This window comes from Bactrocera oleae, chromosome 6 (genome assembly GCF_042242935.1).
Source record: "Bactrocera oleae isolate idBacOlea1 chromosome 6, idBacOlea1, whole genome shotgun sequence".
NCBI lineage: Eukaryota > Metazoa > Arthropoda > Insecta > Diptera > Tephritidae > Bactrocera > Bactrocera oleae.
This window is the reverse complement of record NC_091540.1, coordinates 40,697,252-40,718,709: the sequence shown is the minus strand read 5'-3', so window position 1 is coordinate 40,718,709 and position 21,458 is coordinate 40,697,252. Positions and strand designations below refer to the sequence as shown.

Sequence of the window (21,458 nt, the reverse complement as noted above, 5' to 3'; positions counted from 1 at the left end):
CCATTAAAAGGATGTATAGTAGCTTGAACCATGTTCGCTCGAGATCTGCGAGACCCTACACTTCGCAATTAAAATAAATATAGTTTAAAACAAGAAAAAACGTTAACTTCAGTGGCACCGAAGCTATAATACCCTACACAAATACAAAGGCTCCTTACAAGAACTTGATTCGTTCAATTTGTGTGGCAGCTATATGATATAGTGATATGATCTGAACAATTTCTGCGGGGAATACATTGTTGCCTTAAATATTAACATGTACTTATTTTTGTGAAGATACCTCGTCAAATAAAAAAAGTTTTCAATATTTCGTACTGCTACACTTTTTCACGAGAACACCAGGTTACGAGACTCCTTCACCGAAATAAAACAATTAGTCGATTTGCTAAATATTAATGGGTTTTGATTCCTTTAAGCTACTGTAAGTTATTAAATGACGATATAATTGTTTCTTCGACATGCTAACCATATCATAGGGACTTTATAGCCTTTTAAAATGTTTTCGCTGATGTGTCTACAGTGCGCAAATTTAAAAAATAGTTTTTCTTAATTTTTGACTTAGATCGAAGTTTTTGCATGATGATTTATCTAAGTAAACTAAAGTCAAACACATGTACATAGAGACGCTAGAATCCTATTTTAGGGAACATTAAAATTAGTGTAATTACAGCTTCTCCTTGCTGCCGCTACATCGGCTTATGCGTCGTAATCGTATGTTTCGAATATTTGATTTCATATGCTCTCCCTTACCTTGCTTTGCTACAAACCGAGCACTCAGAAGTATTCTATATTGTATACAAAATGATACTCAGTATCGCCGAAACGAGTACCGATTTCGCATTCGTATCGTGGAAATTTATTCATACAACTCAGTCCATGCAAAGAGATCTGATATTCGAAAACTTCCTCTTAAAAGCAGAATGTGGTCAATATGCTCAATTTAATTTCTATTTGGAAACTTTTCTTAGCAAATTTAATGACACAATTTGTTCAATAAATTCAACTTAAATCATAAAACTTAATACGTCTTGAAGAACAAAAGAACATGTAGGCGAGACTTTGAAATTCTAACTTAAATTAACAAGTTGATTACAACCGTTCCTTAAAATGAATCGCATTAAATCCATCTTAAATTATAGTCACACCATAACTGCTTTTGTTGTTGTTATCACAACACGGCAGGCATGCTGATGGCCAATTTACATTCTCTTTGAACTGCCCGTTATTTATTTGCAAATATTAGCTAAAGTTGGTGTGAGCCTTTGAAAATCTTAGTCGCACACACCCACACATATACACGTCATGTATACACCAATATCCAACGATCTAACCACCATTAAGCATACTTACACAATTATTTACCCAGACTGCTTGCGGGAGCGTAACTAGAACTTTGACATCATCACTTTGCGGTTGACTCGCTGCTGTTGACTTGACGTCAGAAAAACTTTCGCTTTTCATTCGACGCACACAAAAACACTCACGTCACACTCACGCTGTGGCAACCACCAGCGCATTTATGTGGCACATTTAACAGCAAGTGCTCACACTTTCTAGGTGCTCATTACACACTCACACTCACACACGGACGCACGCATGCAAGCCAGTGTTTATGAAATCACCATAAAATCAATTCATTCACTTCCTGTGTGCTCCGCTGTCACATCGCGGTATTCAGCTGACGAAGTGTTTGTCTTTGTTGTTGTGATTGTTGCTGCTTGTAATGCTAATGATAATGACGGGACAAAACTTCTAACTGCGACACTTGTACTATTTGTGTGAGCTTGTCGGCTCTCTCTGGTTCACAAGAGCCGCTTTCGGCTGTCTAAAAGTTTTCGAGTAATTTTTGAACATTTCATGGCAGATTGCATGGCTACTAAAGTGGAATAAAAGGACAACGTGTACAACAACAAAAACAGCAAAAAGAAAGTCGCAATAAATAAAGTAAAGTGAAATAGAAGAAAAATTCGGTGAAATTAGTTGGCAGCTTGGTTGTTATTGTCAGCATAATAAATTCTACTTTGGTTTTGGTTATATCAGCTTTGTTGTTGCAAGCCAAAGCAGCACGACGTCGCAAGGCGTCGGATTGTTAGTGTGAGTGTGGAATTACTTATTGATTAACAAGTTTATAAGTAGATATGTAAATATAATTGCGAATAAGTAAAGCTATCTGCAAAAGTATGTGTGTTGTTGGAAGAACAAAGGGACATAACAACTTGTACGCACTTGTTCGACAAATATTGTACATTTTGTCAATGATGAAATTGCCATATTGCATGTCATTGAAGCACTTTACATAGATATAGATATGTATGTATATATATATATGTACTCGCAACCGCAAGGTTTTTGCAACTGATTCCCAAGACAGCTCATCACCACCCAACGTGAAGCAGCATTCAAGAAAGGAAAAACCGAGTACTCTTCATTCTACAGCCAAATAAATCAGTAGAAAGAATATTTTTAGATTGAGTCTGTAACTATATTCATGCAGTTTGCCAAGCAAAAGCGTGACTTGATTTTTATTCCATTTTTCCAATATTTCGTACACGTGTTGGAAAGCTATTGTCTTTGTACGTTTTTTTGTCGAAGTTTATGTCTGAAAAGGTGTTTTTGAGAGGAGTTCTTGCTTATTAATTCAACATAAATAAATCCTTACCGGAAAATCAACGTACTTTGGTAGAAGTTTATGGTGAACATGCTGTAGCTGAGCGTACTTACCAAAAGTGGTTAACACGATTTAAATGTGGCGATTTGGCGTGGAAGATTTGGGCGCAGTCTCTCAAGCAGCCATTTCAAAACAGCTAAAAACAGCCGGATACTTTTAAATTCAAGGTGATTGTGTGCCATATGAATTGAAGCCTAGAGACGTTGAAAGACAATTTTGTATGTCAAAATTGCTGCTTGAAAGCTACAAAAGTAAGTAATTTTTGTATCGGATTGTGACTGATGACGAAAAATAGATCCTTTACGAAAACCCCAAACAATGAGATGGCCGAATATTCATGCCGCCATAGTAGTGCTCCGTATTTGATGGAATCAGTATTATTAACATCAAAAACTGGATGAAGCCATTATTGGAAAATATTCAGAATTTGCGACTAGACACGAGGCAATAATTTTCCACCTAACATTGCTCGGCCTCAGGTTGTATAGTCCCGATTTAGGCCCTTCTGAATCGGTGAAGAAGGCTCTCACTAGAATACGGTTTTAATCAGAACAGGGTATTAAAAATTGGCTTGATTAATTCTTAGTCGCCAAGCCGGCGTAGCTCTTTCGGGATAGAGTCTATGAATCGCTGGAATTTTCAAAAAAATTATCGTTTCCACTCTATATCACCATATCATATATTATAGGGGATATGTTACTCATATGAAATCTGAGCAAATTTAAATAAAGATTGTATTATATAGATTTATAAATTTGAGTTAATAACTACTACGTACGCCTAGGCAAATGGTTTAATTAAAATAAATATTTATCTTACAAGTAGAAAACATAAATAGTATATGTGCCTAAAAATTTTATAAAACTCTCAAAAACCTCCATTAAGCCGCGTAAGGCTTCGGTTGAAATTTTGAGATGAATATTTTTGTAGAATCTTTAACTATTCATCCAAATTCATTCTTAACTTTTTTTTTAATAAAAGGCAGAAAATCCATCTTTAGAGAGAGGTATCTTACTAAACCCCTACTTTGTTGCTTATGATTCATTCCTAAGTAGATATATATTGTGTCTGTGGAAGTAATGGTGTTTGTCCAGCGACCAGTTTTCAAAGATTTCCAAGTTCAATGTATTGGGAAAGTAAGCGGTTTGTTCGGTTTTTTATTGATTTTTCAAAAGATGATATTTTTGTGTACATTTTTCCGATTTAAGTCAAATATGCACCGTTTTGCGCAAACTTCATTATATATCTCTCGTAGAAGGTTGCGTCCCTATTGCCAAAAAACTCGGAGAGCCACACAACAAGCCTCTCTTGAGGCCAACTTCTCACCATTAAGCGCGTTCGCCATGGACAGGAAAAGATGGTAATCGCTTGGTTCCAGGTACGGACTATAAGGTGGGTGCATTAGGATCTCCCATCCGAGCTCCCGGAGCTTCTGGCGCGTCACCAAAGACGTGTGTGGCTTGGCGTTGTCCTGATGGAACACAATTCGGCCTCTGTTGATCAAAGATGGCCTCTTCTGGATGAGTGCTACCTTCAAGCGGTCCAGTTGTTGGCAGTAGAGGTCCGAATTGAGCGTTTGGCTATAGGGTGCAGCTCGTAGTAGATGATTCCTTGCCAATCCCATCAAACACACAGCAAAACCTTCTTGGCCGTCAATCCGGTCTTGGCCACCGTCTGGGCCGCTTCCCCGAGCTTTGACCACGACCGTTTGCGCTTGATGTTGTCGTAAGTGGCCCATTTTTCATCGTGAGTCACAATCCGCTTCAGAAACGGGTCGATTTTGTTGCGATTCTGCAGCGATTTGCAGATGGAAATTCGGTCCATCATGTTTTTTTGCGTTAGTTCGTGTAGCACCCAAACATCGAGCTTCTTTTTGAATCCAAGGTTATGCAAATGGTTCCAAACGGTTTTCTGGTTTATCTTTAGTTCCTCAGCAATTAAATAAGTGCTCACGTGACGGTCTGTTTCCACTATTTCCATGATTTTATCGCAATTTTCGACGACAGGCCTCCCGACGCATGGTACATCTTTGACATCGAAATTACCGGAACGGAACCTAGCAAACCACTTTTGTGCTACACGATCGTTTACAGTATAGGGTCCGTAAACTAAATTAATTTTTTCAGCCACTTTGGCTGCTTTTTCGCCTTGATCGAAGAAAAATTGTTAAATATAGCGAATTTTCTCTTTGCTGGTGTCATTCTTTGACGAGCGCTCACAACGTACTGAGTTAATCAATCGAAAAACTGTCAAAGACAAACTTTTAGCGCGAATAAACACGTTTTCAGCGCCGTATAGTATGACATGATGCGACACGTAACACTAGTACTATGATGACCTAATATATTAATTATATTCTGCCCAGCAAGCATAGTTACTGTATTAGTCAAAAACCTTATGTGTTGTAGAATTCTTAAACTGAGGAAGTTTAAAGATTTGAATTAAGAGCTGTGTTGGTAATTTAATAATCTATATAATCAGCGATGGCTACAGATTTTGCCATTATTGATTTGGTGTGGCTCTGGGAAGGTTATCTAAGTACCTGATATTCCAAATATTTAGTTTTCTTATTAAAATATATATAAATATAACTATAAATAAATAATATGTCCTCTGAAGACTTCAAAAATATTATATGTATATCCTTCTAGATATTCCTATGAATCTACCTTACCTTGTCGCTTTAATTTGACTAAGCATGGAAGATTTTCAAGTATCTTGCTGCAAATAAGTTAAAGCAGAGTTACATGAAGCGATTAAAATACTGCAACAACAATCTATCAGTCATCCACCAACACATGTACAACCTTGCCACTTGACATAATATCGATCAACTCATGTGTGCTCAAGAAGCTTCAGCTACTTAGCGCACTTATCTTTCCACTTTACTTGACTCGCTTTTGTTGCTCTTCGCCGAAAATACTAATCTACATATGCTAATGTAGGCTTCAGAAATTGGAATTAAATATTTAAATAATGGCTGCTAAGCAGTTGAAGATCTCAGACAATGACGTGCTAAAGCACAATAATCCACATTAAATTTCGCACACACTTTAAATAGTCTGCGCGGGAAATGCTAATTATGGTTTAGCATCATGCATAAATTAGCGTAAGTGTATGTGTACATATGTATGTTCAACTACAAACACTTTTTTACGTGCATTTTTGTTAGACAATTTCGTAGCTTTTCTCCTCCTAGTTCACGTGGCGTTTCAAGTTCATTAACTAAATAAACTAGTGAATTGAGTTCACACACATACGCACAAATATTTGCCGTTAAAGTCGAGACACATATGCGCCATTGAAAGCTGCCGCTTCTGACTCTGCCTGAACATCCTTTAAAGCTTTTAAGTATACTCGTATACTAGCATATACTAATATATCCACTTATACTTGTATATATATATATATAAGAGTATACTACAGTTCATAGACATATAAGTACATACACATCCAGATAACATGACTTTCATCTGCCATACTGTGGCATTGCCTTTCATTGTGGCAACCATGGCATATTAAAAGCGCAGAAATAACGAGTTCCCCACATTAAAGCGCGCTTTTTGGCATAATCCGCACTCAGTCAGCGAAATTGGCATGCCTACTTTTGCTATCGCTTTTATTTTGACCCAGTTGGAATGAAAGTTGTACATTAGCAATTTCCCTACAGGCATTGTAATCTGATAATACTAGTAGTTTTTCATAGAAAATATTACCTAAGCACAAATGCTCTTTTGAATTTGTGATTCGCGATAATTCATGCACTTCTATGTATATATTACGATGATATTAATTAATTTTTTTTCTCGATAATTTCTGCAGTTGTTTTTGAAATTTTAAGTTCATAAATCTAATTATATATTAATAGATAGCCTTTTTGAACTAAATGGGAGCCTTTGTGAATAATGAGAATTGCTTTACGGTTCCTTTTTGCATTTAACTTTAAAATATGTGCATTCCAATCCAACTTTAAGTTACGCTTCTAAACTATTGTCTACTAAGCCTTTCTAAGAACTCAAAAATTATGCTATTTAAATTTTTTTTTTTCAATTGTTCTGGCACAGTTAAAACACATGTGTACAACACTTATATATAATAATCATTTTAAAATATTTTATAATAGTAATGGCAAAACTAAAATATTACTGAAACACAAAACTCACCACCCTAATGCATAAATGAACATACTAATCGGCAAAACAGCCACAACTTCCGCGCACAGCACGCTAATAAGCAGCTCCAGCTGAAGTCGATAAAAGGGAAGTAATAATCACCGGCTGAGCTGGTTTACATGAGCATAAAATAGCGGCACAATAGCTGCAGCAACAACAATAGCAATAACCGCCATTATTTGTATGCTAAACATAGCTAGAAAAGGCAGCAAACTGAGCAACAACAAAATGTGAAATTAGTTTCTAAGTTACTTGGCAGTCAAGTTGCTGGCATTCGCTTTCATTTGCGCCCGTTCTCTCACTACACAAACACACACACCAACGCATATACGCAAATGCCTGCACAACCACCCAGTTTGTCCTTGTTGCTGGATAATGACGTAGCCAATTTTAATGTTATTTATGATGATTACTTCGATGTTTTTTTTTTGTTATTGTTTACTTTATTGTCGCTCTTGTTGTTATTGCTGTGGCAGTTTTGTTGATGTTTACTGGGTCAATTTGCTTAATTAATAACAATGGTAGACGTCGGCGTAGAATTCCCAGACCGCAGCTGCCAAACAGGGGCGCCCACAGTTGGTCAAAGAAGTAAACTTGAATTGAGTGTGGTTGTTGTTGATTGGGAGCAAATACCCTGGTGGCTTGCGCAAATACACTCGCATATTTACAATATTTCTGCTGTTGCGTGCTTCCTTCAAAGCATAATTTTAGGTCTATATTTCACAAATTTCGCTTCTTCTGCGCTTTGTGCGCCCTTCACTTTTATTTTTAACTTTATTTTCTATTTTCTGGTAATTTATTCTTCACTTTTTCTTAACACTTCATTTTCATTATTTTTTTGGTAATTTATTCTTCACTTTCTGCTTTAAGTCCCGGTACATTTTAATACATCGTTAATTTTATTGATTGCTTTCTCGAGTGCTTAAGTGCGCTCCATTTTCGGCACGAACTTCCGGCAAGTTGTTGTTGCCGAAAGCGTTGAAATAAAAAAGAAAAGAAATTCGAAAATAAAAGCAAAAACTCGAAATGATGTTAACATCACATTAATGGCCAAAGCGTGAATCATTAATACTTTGTGAAGCATTTTCCCATTCAGAAGCTCTCTAACACCACTTATCGCCACACCACACACATACACAAACTAGAGTGCGTGAACAAAGCGTCATTTACGCATGCTAGAGGTTAATGCTCCTGTTCGCTGTCAGCTGAAAGGAAATTAAGAAGTTTGCTTAATTAAAATCGCACAATTATTCCATAAAACAATCGCAGCCGCTACTTCACTGCTGATTACTTAATCAATCGCTACGGTAATACCAAACTCATTGATGGTTATAACTGTGTTTATAAAACTGTGGAGGCGTGTGCGTGCGGCTATGAAACTGAGCTGGATCTAATGCGAAACATAAGTCAATATTAATTAAGCAGCTTCTTAGGTATTTTTAGAAAAGCAATAACCCAAATGAATTCTATAAAGAAATGTATGCGTTTATTTATTCAAAAATGTCATACAAATTAATATTGAGTGCTTAATTACAGCCACAATGCAGTATCAAAGAGATGTTTGTGTTGGTTTGCTGGTTATTCTTTATTTAATTATTTTCTAAGGGCGCTCTCTGATGTTAGTTATTTCTTAATCCCAATAACGGCAGTTTTCTGGACCATCCTGTAACGAATTTTTTCTATATTTAGATCTAACTGTTAAGGTTTTGGTTAAGGTCAATCGGCGTTGACGTTGAAAGTGCTAAGCTCTGTGCTGGTATGCTCCATTAGTCATTCCAGCATTGTACAGGACACGAAAGACGTTGTGTATTTGATATACGGTATGAGTTCTCAAAAATGCTTACCCCCTGTCTAAATAGATTACAACTCTTAAAAACTGAGGAACTAGTTCGTATATATACAGACAGACGGCTAAATTAATCCCATTTTCCATACATGGAAAGTTTCTATGCAAAACACGGATAGGAAAATTGGAGATCGGCGGATTATAAAAAATTACCAAGCGAAGATTATTCCAGTAATTTTATAAATTTCCATTATACACTTTTATGTTTCATTCAATTCGAGTTAAAAAGGAAAAACATTGGAAAATGAAATATTCACTGAAAAATTTAGTTCACCTTGACGGATTTAGAAACACTCACATATTAACATACATAAATTCCAATAAAATCACAAAAACGGGCATGTGAAACCGGCGCTGCGCCACGCAAAAAATTGTGCCATTAAAATTGGAGCCAATTAAATATTTATAGTCATTTAAAAGTGTAAATGGACCTGCATAAATATTTAAGGACACGAATATAAATCATCAAAAATATTACGCGCACCAAACTGCCAACAATTACGACTGCTGCTGCTGGAAAAAAAACGCCAAAAAATGCGAAAAAGTAACAAAGTCATAAAAATGAATAAACGGAACATAACACGTAAAAATAATAACAACAATACTGCCAACATTAATGACAAGCAAAATAAAATGGAAATTACAGCAGCAGATAAAAAAGCGAAAGCAAGCATATATTATATAATGCGCGCTGCTCACCATTACAGCTGTCAAAGCGGACGCGAATGATGAGAAACAGCAAAAACACAAATATAAAAAATTGAAGATAAAGGTGCGTGCAGCGTAGGGGAAAGCCACTAAAGCTCCTCAAGATGGTAAATCTGTTTAATAGTGTTAAGTGGGCAGACTTTGGATAAAATTTAAATCCACAAGTAAACTCGTATATCCAGTGCTGTCGGCTCTTCAGCTGTAGTCGCGCAATTTGAATTTAAATCAAAATGCTAGAAGGAAAAGGCCGCTGAAAAATGTGTATTTGTGGATAGAATGTTTGAGCGCAGGTCAGGGCAAACTGTCGCATTTCTTTGCAACTTTTCGTACCATTATACTAATTTTGGTGTTTTTCTTTGTATTCTTGACATGATTTATTATACAATAGTGACACACATACCTTCATTTAACTTGATTGTAAAAATATCTTATTCTGCTAATATACATATTATTTAAATTCTAACGGTTTTTGTTTTCGACTTCAATTATTGGGAAATTATTAGGAAAAAGGAATATAACCCTAATGGAATCCTTGGCATTTATGTCATCCTGCTACAGAGTATAATAGTTTTGTTCACCTAACGGTTGTTTTTATCACCTAAAAATAATCGATTTGGATATAGGGTTATGTATATATAAATGATCAGGATGAAGAGATGAATTGAAATCCGATTGACTGTCTGTCCGTTCGTACGTTTGCCCGTCCGTCTGTGCAAGCTGTAATTAAAGTAAAAATTAAGATATCTTTATGAAACTTGATGCACATGTTTTTTGGTACCGTAAGATGGTTGGTATTGCAGATAGGCGTATTCGGACCACTGCCGCGCCCACAAAACGCCATTAATCAAAAACAAATAAATTGACATAACTAAGCTACACAATAAGATACAAGACAGTTATTTGGTACACAGGATCACATTAGGGAGGGGCATCTGCAGTTAAAATTTTGTTTTTAAGTGGGCGTAGTCCCACCTCCTATTAGGCCTAATGTACATATCTCCTAAGCCGCTAAAGGTATAATACTGTTAAAAAATGCTTAAAGCTCGATAAACCAAGCACTAAACACGCCAGAGACATTAAATTTTATCTCTGGGATGGTATGAGATAACTTTATAGGAACCGCGTTCAAAATGAGACAGTGGGCGTGGCACCGCCCACTTTTAGGTGAAAACCCATATCTTGGGATCTGCTTAACCGATTTCAACCAAATTCAGTGCATAATATTCTCCTCATATTTCTATGTTATGATACGAAAATCGAAGAACCGAAAAATACAACCCCTATTTTCGATATAACATCATTTTAAATTCCATCTGATTTTTTCACTTTCCAGTACGCAAATCAAGCAACAATGACTATATCGGCGTAAAAATATGCGTGAATAATAAGTTTAAAGTATACCACCTTGTGACCAAAAATTATATAAATTGAACCCAAACTGTTCAAGCCCCTAGGTACTGAATATGTGGACCCCAGTGCGTATAGTTGACATTTTACCGAAAATATCGGTCAACATAGAACAAGGTGGCAAGATTCACAAAGAAATCTAAAACGAGTATACCATTTGACTTTGCGAGAGTATAAAGTTGTTTTGTCGTATTTTTTAGACTGAGCTAACATCCTTGCTTTAAAATGAGCTACAATCATTAAGTTTTGACGCGATTGTCTAAATTCTTTTAAGTTATATTTTATACTGATAAAAATATTTAAAAAAGTCTGCCTAATATTTGAATAATGTAAGCAGTCCTTGAAAGTGTTAAAATACTGAAAGTCCTTGCGATCTAAATGCCGCCCAATTATATTGAACGAATGGATAGGTAGGTAGGGTGGCTGTCTGACGACGCACCTAGGTCTTTAGAAGGCTCGTCATGATATCATCGGGCTTGAAATCCCCTTCCTCTATTGTCTCCTCTCTGAAACCCCCCGTGCTTCTGATGAAATTCATCAGTACAAAAAGTTGTATTCGATGTAACCTCCGAAACGTCGTCAAGAAACCCTCGACCGATAGTAGCGATACTTTTTTCATACAAAGCCTTGCATTCGCATATATATGTTTTATAGTATCCTCTTCGTCTACCTCCTGGCAGGTTATACTATAGTCATTATATGCTGTTACTGGCCTGCTGGCATATCTGTCAACATATTTGGTTTGTCCATTAAAAATCTGCAAGTGGCCAGAGGCATATAAATTCCCTCTTTTCCGGAGTCTAATTGTTGGATAGTGCCTGATCTGGCTACTTAAACCGCTTCACAGTTACCAGAGATGTCACTATGTCCTGGAACCCTAAGATGCTAGATTCAGTAAGATATCAAGGCACTTTTTTATCTTTGACGAAACCCTAAGAAACTTTAGTGATCTCAAAGCTGCTTGGCTAGCTGTATATAAAAATATATCCCTTGATATGAGCCCAATCCTTGTCAGAACAAGAAGACTTTCCTTAATTGCTGTGATCTCCACTTGGAAGACATTGCAGTAATCTGCTAGACGGAACTCGATTTTGGTATCTAATGTTGCTAAAAAGAGACCACCTATCATTTTAACCCAGCCATTTAGATGCTTATCCCTGGGTTCCTGTCCACCTTGCCCCTAACTCACTCTTCCCTATAATGAAAGTCAATATTAGATTAGATATTAGACCGAAGCTAAGTTCAATTCTATAGGATTTCGAAAATCCGTGGTATTGTGTAGCAACGAGAACTTACTCTCCACCATCTTTTCATTGGTGTGCCTGCGTCATGATACTGTGGTATCTATTACCAGTCAGCATCCTCGGGGAGGGTTAAGCGTGAATTGTTTGCCAAAATAAATGTTCTTAATAAAAACATCATTTTATGTTTAAGTTTAATATCATAAAATTTCTGTTTTCTTATTTTTTATTTTAAAGTGTTTGAAATCATTCATGATTTTGATTCAAATTAAATCAGATCAACAAAATTTTATGGCGATAAACCATTTACTGAAATCCATATTTAATTATTTTTACATATTACAAGTATAATTTTTTTTAAATTATTTTAAATTTAAAAACAGAGGCATCTAAATGGCTGGGTTAAAGTGATAAGTGGTATCTTTTTAGCAATATTAGATACCAAAATCGAGTTCCGTCTACCAGATCACTACAATGTCTTCCAAGTGGAGATCACAGCAATTAAGGAAAGCCTTCATGTGCTGAGAAGTAGTGGGCTCATATCATTAGATATATTTTCATCATCCTCTTCAAGTATCTTTATTCAAAAGTGCAAAGCCTCAAAAAGCGTGTATGTTCATATCATTCATATGGCACATACATATTACATAAACATATAAACATTAACAGTAATATATTTTTAACTTTAAGCGCGAAAATTTTCTCTTCACCTATGACAATGCTGTTTAGCATTGAATGCTTTAATTTTGACATTACATTATCCAATTATGAATTCAAAGAGCAGCAAACGCGTTGCATAGAAGTAGTTTTTCTTCCAGGCCAGCCATGCTCCCAACATCAGATTATTCTCTTGATATTCTAGGCTGCATTGTTGTTGCTTATTTCCGCCATTTATACCTAGCTGCACGACGGCGGCCTTTTCCCAAAGAAGTCAAATTTTTGTTATTGCCTACCGCATCATACTTTCAGCGCACGTACTACACGCCTGCTTCGGTTTCCCAGCCCCCTTTTGCCTCTCGTATACATTTTCTTATAGATGTTTGCTCATTAAATTCATGTAGCACATGTCAGCGCCGAGCAAGCATCACTTGCCGAGCACGTTCTTCACAACAAACTTCAACTTTTTTCTGAGGCCGATGCGGCCAATGCGAGTTTCCACCACTTCCGCTTCCGCTTCCATTTCCTCTTCCCCTTCCACCTACTGCTTTTTATTTTATTTTTTATACTTATGTTAACACATCGTACACATTTTGATGGGCCGCTGCTCAACACGGCGTATGAGTGCTGTCTAATAGAAAAATCACGCAGCCGCATTGGCACACACACAAACAAACGTGTTTATATAACATACACACATACTTCCGTTTGTACGTGCATACACGCCACATTTGGAAAGGCGGCTGAAGTGTGTGTGAAAACAATCAGCAGTCGTGAGAACACCTTGCGGCTATTGTAATGAGTATAATAAATGTTGTGATGAGGCAACAGCAACAACAACCTTGTTAACAGCAAACAGCGCTTTTTATTTGCACGCACACAAATGTACTTAATTGAGACAATAAAACTATAAAAGACAGGGACGAATAATTTTGATTGAAATATTTTTCTCTCCGCGAAAAGTTGCAATAATAAAGCAGTTACATATTTTACACAGTGTTATTAACTTTTTATTAAATAGTTTTTACGTCATGGTAATAATAATACCATAGGTAAATAATAAACATAGGTATAAACCATTTTTTCTTTTCTGCCGGGTGCAACAAGAATGACCCATCATTTCCAGGTCATAATTCAAAAACATAAAATGCTGTTATCTCATCTCCTTTTTTCATAAAGAGGTATGTATATTACCAAAATGCTAAAACAAAAATATATAATATATTAAGCAGTAGGAAAGGAAAGGCTATAGTTGGACTTGGAGAATAATGGATCGCTAACAAGTTTTTATCATTTGGTGACCAGATTTCCCAAACCAAATGCCTTTGTTCAAATATTAAGCTAATTCACATAAAACGGTTCTGCCTTTAATGCTGGGAGCATTTGTACTAAAGTAACTGCTACATGAAAATGGAGCTGTTAAAATTTTTAGTCATCCTCTTATTTTCGTCAATCAAAGGTGATTAGTATCAGAAAAAAAAAATAAATGAAGTAATATCATGACAGTACTGATAATTCTTGGCTGTATAAAGATTTGAGTCTGTTCTGAATATGTAAACCTCTATACTAAGATCAGTTGATTCTTGCAAAAAGAGCTACAATAAAAATATACGATTTTAAGCAGATCAAGAAATGATAATGATGACTTTCAATCAACTATTTTTTTTACTTCATGGTCCAGATGGATAAAAATATGAACTTGGAAGCACTAGTCGGCGATTAACAACTGAGCAGCACCTTTAAGTTCTTCCAAGAAGTTGCCTGTCAAAATCATACATAGCTTAAACGAAAATCTGGCGGTACCTGAAACATATTTAGCTAGACTAGTTATCCAGTGAGCTGCCTGTTCGACTGGTGGGAAATCTATTACTAAATTATTGCAGGATCAAAGCATGCACGTGACGTCTAATCGAAGCAAATAAGCTCCCATTTTCTAATAAAAGTAATAGAGAAAACAGTAGTGAAGATCATGAAAATCTCCCAAATTAAAAATAACTAATGTATGTAATGCCTTGAAAAATATTTGATAACCTTCGATATGCTCGTACGATCTGCGAACATATTGCTCATACCAATAAAGCATTTATCTTCCATACAAACTGACCGAGTGCCAGATCACAAAGGCATCGATGGCTACGAGATAGTGGACGAGGTTGCACAAAAGTGGTGTACAATAGTCATCCGATAACAGGTCAGACATTGGTAAACCCATGTATTGACCTTACGACGATCGGGACAAGAAGCTGGAAAGGAATGTTAAAATTCGATTCGATGATACATCGTAATGCAAAACTGCAAAAGTCATATGCAAAACAGTAGACCAAACATACACAAAACTCCTGCTCACTTTTAATAGAAGAGAATGTAGGAACATAATTCAAATACTCACTGGTCATTGTCTGGTGGCGGCACACTGCATAATAGGGCTGACAAATCGAGATGACTGCAGGAAATGTCAATAGCAAGTCAACAGGGAGACAATTGAGCATCTGTTGTGCACTTCTTCTGCAATAGCAAGGCAACGCTTCAAACCTTTGGATGTCGCACGGTACGAGACGCTGGAAGAGGAGTGAACCCGTAGAACTTATTAAAATGTGTGTCAAGCCCTTGGCATCCTGAAGAATGACTACTTCTCATGGACTACGTAACGCAAACTAGGTCTTTTATCACAAAGGCTGCAATAATAATCAGAGTTGATTGTTTTACTTTTCTGCAGATAATAAATCATTAGGATTCCTTTTCCATTCCAAAAAACTGTGGCTTCACCTGCTTTGTAGCTGGTCTGTCCTGGTAAACCGTTGGAAAATTCCATATAAATCTTCAATAACTGCGCTTGATAGATATCAATATATTTAGTCCTATAAATAAAACATATTTACTTCATTGTATTTACATACATTACTAATTTACAACCAATTTACACATTTATGATTGTCACAACTACCCATATTTTAATAGAATTATTTTATTCTCCTCAGCACAAACAAAGCACATGCTACAAATTTTGTTAGTGTATTTAATATTAAACACAGGCCTACTTTGGCCACATGGACCGCATAATGACCAATATGACAAATTCAGAACACACAACCACACACACGAATTTTCCAATCAATCAGCTTCATTTAGACATAGCGCTATATGTAGGGGGCCTCTTATGACACACACATACACACTTAGTGACTTACATAAATATACATATGTATATGTGTACGTAGGCGAGCAGAGCGAACAATGGCACAAGCATATATATTGTACATAACTGCGCATTATAGGTGACTCAGCAAAGTGAGCAAAGACTTAGGACAATGTCAGCAGAAATCTACGGCAAAACCTCGACGTCCACAGCACGTCGACTGACGCTCCGGAGTTGGCTTTTTTAATCAATCGAGCGCAACGAAAAAGGGCAAAAGTGAATGCAAACAATGGCAGGTGGAATGAGTGTGAGAGTGAGGGTAGCCAAAGTTGCATGTGTCGGCGTGTATGTGTGTATTTGAGTAAATATCGCTTTGAGGTAATAGTGGCTAATTCGAATTCTTAACTAAAGTTCTGAGTTATCGAAAGTGGAGGAGAGTTGCCACATCACCTGCATTCACCGCTCCACAGTCGATTATTAAACAGACAGTTGCAGTGGAAAGAGTGAAATTTAAGCTGCTGCTCGCAGCTGAAGGTCGCTCCATTAGGTGCAGGTGTGGCTGTGAGTGTGCTAACGGGATGCAACGTGGCAGAGACATTGATAATTATTGGAGCAGAAGTAATTAATGCATGCTTTCCGGCGCACTGACACATTACACGGCAGCAATGCAATTATGTAGCAGCAGCAGTTAATTTTTATTTTATTTAAGAGTTGAAAATATTGCTAAGCAACAACAAAGAGTGAAATATTCAATTCGCTCGAGTTAATATTTTAACACCGGCGCAATGCGACAAGACAAGCAAAATCGATTAAGCTAAATAATTTAAAATGAAAGCGAACACAGGTTGTTGCAGAAGTACACGCACACACTAATGCACTTATTTATTAATGTAAGAGTGTGTTGGTTGTTGCATAGGTAATTTATATGCACGTGTAGCGTGTGTATACAGAAAAGCAATTGCATGTCGAATTAAATTAAATAAAGTCTACGCGAATTAAATGCATTGCTACGTCAAGACCTTTCAGCGGCAGCAGCCGAGCTGAGTGAATTTGCTTGTAGTGTTTCATGGAAATGACTGTGTTTTACTAGAGACAATGTGCTACTTATTGTCTAATAAGGCAAAACTAAGTACGCTTTGGAAGAGAAAAATTTTGAAATATTTAAAAAGCTGAGAAAAGAAATTTCATATAAAATTTATTTCTTTTTTGTTTGCGGAGAGAAAACTAAAACTCTACCTAAGGAATTATATTCACTTGCGAATTGCAAACACTTCATTTTTTTAATACATCAAAACTAGACATATTTTAGCATATTCTCCAAATATTTAAGTTGATACAGCAAATAGTTTCGAAGACAACATCGTATTTGTATGAATTCCTTAACTTTATCCTCAATCGGTTCACAAAATTTCAAATTTCACGAAAGAGCTGAACCAATCGAGTCCTGTGTTTATTAATAGTAATATATATTTTTTTTTTGGATTTGATATAATTTTATGCAGAAAAATATTCTCCGACCGCCAGAAATTTTTTTTCTGCGGTTCAGTTATTGTTGTTGCAGCAGAACGAATTCTAAAAGAAATTGGAAGAATTCTGCGCCGTTCGAATTACAAAGACCCGACTGTCGTGGGAGCGTCCTCCTGCACATCAGCTAAGGGATAAAGAGAGCCCAAAATTTTTCAAAATTAATTCTTAAAGTACATTAAATTCAGCGAATGTACATTTTTTATTTTTTTATTAAAGATGAAGAAATGACTTCAAAAAAATTCACAAAAAATTGTTTTCCTGGTTTGTAAGTGTAATATCTCAGTAAGAATACAAAAAAATGGGTTAATTAATATTAGTTTTTTAATATTTTCATATTAGAATATCTATTTATTTAATAATTGCGCACTTTCTGGCCAAAATGGTTTCTTATTTAATTTCAAAATGCGCATAAATCTGAGCTAATCTGCCAACTTAAAATTTTGCGCGCATTTGTTGCATATAAACCTTCTCACTTTTATTGTATTTTGATTATTTTCCAATTACAAAAGCATTACCCACTAAAAAATGCTCACAATAAATAAATAAATAGAAAACGAACTGAATGCCACAGCGCGCAATTGAATGAACATTGCTCGACTAGTCGTCGTACTCGTGGCAGATTATGTTGCAACAATAGCTAACGGCATTTGTACAGCATTTGAAATTCGCACGCGTGAGGCGCTCCGGCATTCATCTACACAAAAACTCAAATGTGTGCTTTTATATAAAATAAAAAACAGAAATACACCATATATGTATTTGTATGTATGTTTGATCCATGCTTAAGTCGTATAGAACATCACAAGTTGAATTAAACAATGCTTTGCTTTTATTATAGAACATATACAAGCGCATACGCCTGTTTGTAGGCAACAACTCAAACGTGCGCCATTCTGCATTCAGTTGCAGGCACTCGTCTGCATTAGTGCGTGTTTTCTATGTCATTGTTATTTACTAAGCACTCGAAGAAACATTAATTTACCGCATGTTGCAGTTGCAGATACAATTGACAGCTCTTTGATTTTATTTTTTAAAAATTTTGTTCATTTTAAGTTTTCCTCGTAAATTTTAAGTTGCATTTACCATATGCACTTATTCCAATTCTTTTCATGTTTTGGAAGTAATTTATAATCCGAATACTTATACCAAAAGCGAAACTTTGGTCAAACTGAATTTACTATATTCTTAAATTGGTATTTACTTCGCACCAGCTATTATTTACTAGAATTTAATGTACTTTCGTAATCGGAGATTCATTTTGAAGAATAATTTTATATTTAGAGAAGAACACAAGTAAAGATCGAAATATTAGTCAAGATTTTGATTTTTGATAAAACCGTAGATTTCCAAAAAGTAGAGTTTTGTAAAAAAAATTTATATTCAGAAAGGCTTAACAAATCAAAGTGATTGTCAAAAGCATTACTTCATAAAAATTTCTGAGGGGGTGAAAATAGCAATTCAATCGGTTCAGCCGTTTCGATAAATTTTTCTCACCGATTCTGAAGACAGTGTTTTGATAAGAACGCATTTCAAATTTTGCTTGCGGGTTACACTAAGTTAAAGAGGTCATACAAGTACGCTCTTATTTCCGAAACTATTTGCGTGATCAACTTCATGTACATTCAAAATAAGCAGAAAAATCAATCGAAAAATCTTGCTTTAAATTGATGATTTTAACAACAATTCAGCTCGCTTTCGCTTGACATTATCGTAAGTGATCCACTCTTCATCATCAGTGACCACCCGCTTCAGAAATGGATTAGTTTTTTTTGCGGTTCGCGAAATAGGTCGATGATGTTTTTTTCGTTAACTCGTATGGCACCCACATATTGAGCTTCTTTTAATATCTCGCCTTATTTAAATGGTACCAAACGATTTTTTGCCCCATATTTAGTTCCTAGGCATTGGAAATATTGCTAATAATAGCATAAACACTATGCACATTTCAGAATGTAGTAACGCGGTTTCAGCTACTATAGTAGTTATCTTAGTTTTTCTATTTAAAACATCTATAGAAAATAGTTTTATAAAAATCCACATAAATTTCGAAACCACAGGAAAAAACAGATTAAAAGAAGTTTAAGAAGACTTTATTTCTAAGAAGCTTATGATAAACGAAGCATTGTTCTTTATAATGACACAATTCTAATTTAACCTATTCTTCCTTCAATTTGTTATTGAAATAATTTGCACAACTCAATGTAAATTAATTAAATTATTCTGATATTTTTCAGGTGGAGACTTCATTTGAATAAAAACGAGATTAAAAATGTATCTTCAACAATAATAACTACATGTTAATGCGATAAGCAGCTGCTTTATACAATTCGTTCGTAATTTCTATAAATATATGTAAATTTGTTGTAACTTTCTACAAAATGCGCTCATACCGAAATTAGGGCACCCCATTCAATTTTATCCAGCTGAGTAAGGCACCCAGTTAATTTGTCTTAATTCCATTTTGCTAATACATGCGAGTGTTATTACACACACACATTTTTCTCAACAAATGGTTTGGTTTAATTTGTATGCAAATGTGTAGTGACTACCCATCTCCTCGCCATCGCGATAATATTTCACCCCCAGCACTTTGTGAAGAAAGACTCATATATCATTTTGCTTACATTTACCATAGACAGACACACACACACACACCATTGCACCGACATAAATTCAGCCCTGCCACATCCTTTGACTGCCACAATGCGAAGGTAATGAATGAGATTACAACTTTTGAAATGAATTTTATTATACTCGCTCATGTTGTGTCATTAAATGTTACATAAAAACTCATTAGTAGGCTTAGAAGAATGCACACAAGCGCATAACAAGTGGGTGTTATCCACCCACACACCCATGCATATATGAACTCTGTTGCATAAATTAAAGGCATTGCAGAAATGTGCAGAAATATTTGTATTATCTCTGTAGCATAGTTAGTTAAACACGAACTATTTCAATTTCTATTTTAATCATAAATTGTCGGCAGTTTTCACCTCCATATACTCGTTATTACACAGTCTCCTTCTCTTTTATTTTTTCAGCGCTGAGTGTTCAGTCGACTATTCCCATGCAAACTTCATCACGAGGACACCGACTAACGGAAAAACTACAACGTAAGTGACAAAAACAGGAATAACTATTTATTTATTTATATTTAATATTATATATGGATTATATAAATGCTTACTTAAGTAGTTGCCCGCTTGTGTTAAAAATACCGTTATATGGAACTATTGCAAAAACACACTGATTATGGTATATATAAAACTGATTAAAACATAAAGGTCAATAGGATTCGAGCAGAAAAAAATTTAGTAATAATTAATTCAAAATGCTTTTATAAAACTAAAGCGTATTTTTTTGTAATTACCTCATTTAATTAAAATACAATAAATAGCCATAGTGCATTAAATTCAGTTATTACTAAAGTACGTATATAAAAAAATGTGTACTAAAAAAATGTGAATCCGTGACCACGAATATGCTTACACTATAAAACTAAAAAAAAAAAATTAAATAAATATCATGCATATTAATATTTCATGCAAGAAACAGCGAGTATGTTAAGAAATATCATAAAAGTACCTTGGCTCAGTGTACAAACGCTGCGCGCACTGGTCAGAGGTATGAGTTAAAGTCCGTGCCGGCGCACTCACTTTTTTGAATAATTATTTAGTTGTGGTTAAGGTTTTAACAGGTAGAGTAAGTACATGCTGGTGTACGGAGTAACAACAACAGCAATAACAAAGCTGTAAAGCAACATCCAACATGCGACCAAAAGGAGAAAAAATTTGGAGGACAGGTAAAAAGTTTCACATTAATAATATTCAATTGAAATAAGAATGTAGTCAACCGTATCGAAATATTACACAACAAAGCTCAAGCTCTGCAACATTTCTAATACGGCATTGTATTATATTAATTAGTGTGATGGAGCTTAAATTACACTAATAACACTACTCAACAAATCTGAGTGAAAAATTTGCGACTGATGTGCTAAGAGTTCTGTCGGGTATATGAGGTGTCCTGATTACGAATTGGAATTTAAAAATTACTAGTGTAATTTGACCGAGATGTTAAAGAACTTGGGCGC

At 35.5% G+C, this 21,458-nt stretch overlaps 1 protein-coding gene across 1 annotated transcript in view; it reads left to right on the top strand.

Moving 5' to 3' along the window:
• Positions 1 to 21,458, top strand: part of Ccn (cellular communication network factor protein Ccn) — a 119,853-nt gene that overhangs the window by 36,123 nt on the left and 62,272 nt on the right. Inside the window, exon 4 of the mRNA XM_036366522.2 lies at positions 20,407 to 20,478. The gene's annotated coding sequence lies outside the window, so the exon portion shown is untranslated. The remainder of the gene's footprint in view (positions 1 to 20,406; positions 20,479 to 21,458) is intronic.